This window comes from Eubalaena glacialis, chromosome 14 (assembly GCF_028564815.1).
Source record: "Eubalaena glacialis isolate mEubGla1 chromosome 14, mEubGla1.1.hap2.+ XY, whole genome shotgun sequence".
In the NCBI taxonomy this organism is placed as follows: domain Eukaryota; kingdom Metazoa; phylum Chordata; class Mammalia; order Artiodactyla; family Balaenidae; genus Eubalaena; species Eubalaena glacialis.
In genome coordinates this window covers 31,468,665-31,471,517 of record NC_083729.1, presented here as the reverse complement: position 1 = coordinate 31,471,517, position 2,853 = coordinate 31,468,665, and the positions used below count along the sequence as shown (strand labels likewise).

Genomic DNA, 2,853 nt, shown 5'->3' with positions numbered 1-2,853 from the left:
CTCATGTGTGAGCTGGGCCCCATGTTCCAATCTGAGTATGTTGTCCTCAGGGCAGTTCTATTAGGAGTAGGGGTGCAGGGAATGTGAGGTTGGGGCACTGGTGGAGAAAGTTGGGCTGCTCTGGACATGTAGAGAAGGGTATAACTCGGGCTTGAGAGCGAAGGAAACAAGTCATGAAACTGACTCTGTGGCTCGATCATCTTTATTTATTTATTTGTTTGTTTGTTTATTTATGTATTTGGCTGCGCCGGGTCTTAGTTGTAGCATGTGGGATATTTAGTTGCAGCATGCAAGATCTCTTTTAGTTGTGGCATGCGGAATCTTTAGCTGTGGCATGAGGGCTCTTAGCTGTGGCATGCAGGATCTAGTTCCCTGGCCAGGGATTGAACCCGGGCCCCCTGCATTGGGAGCGCAGAGTCTTAACCACTGGACTACCAGGGAAGTCCCTCGATCATATTTATACATCACAGAAATGTCACTGGACTTGATAGCTGAGATAGCTCAGGCTCAGAGGGGTTAGGTGATTTGCCCAACACTGCACAGCACTGGAATCAAGACTGGATCCAGATCCTCTGACTCCTGGTTCAGTGCTCACTCCTTCCACTCAAGGTCCTGCTCCCCCCAGGTTTGCTTTGGTGATGCAGCAGGTAGGACTCAGCACATTAGTGGGGCGCTTGGAGACTTGGTTTGGTCACCACCTCAACACCTGGTGTGGTCACACTCTTCAGATCCTAAAGCCTTCAAGGCTGGGGTGATGGGGTGGGACAGGAAAGGGGAGGAGGAGAAGCAGGAGGGATTGGGGGACCTGTCAGGGAGTGGGGAAGGCTGGGGCTCAGAATTCTAGCTCATGTGCCAGAGGATGTCTGACTCACAGACAGCAGGGTGGGGTGTAGAGGATAATCAGACAGACCCTCACTGTGCCTCCAGCAGGCCCGTAGGTTAGGGAGGGTACAAAAGATGTGGAAGATCCTCTCTCTGCTAGCAGGACCTCTTCTGAGGTGGAATTGGCAGTGCTGGAAATTCCTGCCCAGGGTAGGCCCAGCTGCGTAGACCCTACTGGATGGCCGTGTCCAGTAGGTGACAGGGCCATCCCTGGGCAGTGACATGAATTTGACCTTGGGGAAGGGAACCCAGGGCAGCATCCTTTCCCTTCATACATCTACTTCCCTGTTGATTGGCTTCCCTCTTGACCCACACCCCCTCTTTTTGCTGCCAAATGAGTGGTGAGGGCTGTGTCATGTGAACGATAGTCACAGAGGATCACAGGCAGTTTTCAGGGTGTGCATTCACACCCTTTCCTGTCATTAGGAAACATGCAGTTTCTTTGAGATTCGACTCACCACGTTTCTTGCTCTTGCTTTCTTTCTCTTGAAGCGTGGGGCCATCTGGGTTCACTTCTGCTGTGATAGAAACATAGACGCCACCTCTTTACTGTAAGAAAATCAACACCGTGGACATGATGACTAATGGCAGCTGATGCTGAGGCTCAGAGCTGGGGAGGCCACAGTACTGATGGAGCCTGAAGAGGATGCATCCCACAGCGGGCCATAGCTTCCTGGCACCCACCTCTAACCGTCATGGAAGCCTGCAGTCACCAGCTCTTTCTACCTTTTTAAGAGAAGCTGAAAATCTAAATTGAAAAACTTCAGCACAAAATTGGCACAAAATTTCTCAAAGGTACAGATAGAACGAACAAAACATGATTTGATTTGAAGGCGGGTTCGTTTGTAACTTCTGAGCTACCTGTTTAAAAAAAATTCCTCCCAGGTATTTCACCTCTGGGTCTTCTTCCTCAAAACCCATAATTTTAGTCTATTATGAGACAACATCAGACAACCTGAATCGAGGGACAGTGTATGACATACCTGACCAGTAATTTTCACAATGGTCAAGGTCATGATAAACAAGGAAAACAGAAAAACGGTCACAGATTGGAAGAGACGAAGGAGACATGATGACTACATGCCATGTGGGATTCTGGAACGTTAATGGAGAAATGGGTGAAATCTGACTGTCTGGAGTATAGCTGACGTCAGGGTACCAATGTTAATTTCTTAACTTGGACAAAGGCAGCGCTGTCAGGAAAGATGTTATCATTAGTGGACACTGGGCGAAGGGTATATGGGAAATGTTGGCACTACATTTGCAACTTTTCTGTAAATCTAAATTTATTCCAAAATCAAAAGCTTATGAAAAAAAAGTCCCTTCCAAGCCTGAGATAACCTCTGGTTGTTATGGTTCAGAAAATGAAGCCAGGTTTCTAATGTCAAAACAAATGCTGTCCCACTGGTGTTCTCCCTCCCACCCTGTGAAGTGTACTTAGTACAGTGTCAAGATCTACTATCATTTTCTTTTAGATCAAATGGGACCAAGGACTCTTAAAATGGGCCTGCGGGTTAGCCCAGAAGCATGCAGGTGGTCAGGCAACTTTACAAAATGGTGTCTCTCTTTCTACTAGAAAGAGAAGCTCTGTTTCATGGCCACACACACTGCTGTGCTCCCACTCTACCTGCCCTACAGTGACTGGAGTTTGAAATTCAGAGGCAGAGTTCTAGGTGTACTCCCAGGACTGACATTTGCCTAAGGATATGGTGGTTGGACTTGCCAGCCAGGCTGTACGGCTGCGTCACTTTCTAAATGGCTTCTGGCATTGTGTAGTAGGATCCAAGAAGAGCCCCCTCCTTTCTAAGAAAACATTCTCAGCATCAGGAACATTGGGGAGGCAGAGAGGGCTGAAGTGAGCGGTCAGAGTGAGGAAGGGGCCAGCATGGGAGTGAGAAACCTTGACAAATATTTTCATCTCTGTAGAGGAGTCAAGTTTCTCCAAATGAGTGGTTCCTCCAACTCCACAGG

General features: G+C 48.2%; 1 non-coding gene across 1 annotated transcript; it reads right to left on the bottom strand.

The window, feature by feature from the left end:
• Window positions 1–368: 368 nt before the first annotated feature.
• TRNAG-CCC (transfer RNA glycine (anticodon CCC)) lies at window positions 369–441 on the bottom strand. Its single transcript has one exon. It is a non-coding gene; the product is annotated as a tRNA-Gly (tRNA).
• Window positions 442–2,853: the final 2,412 nt, after the last annotated feature.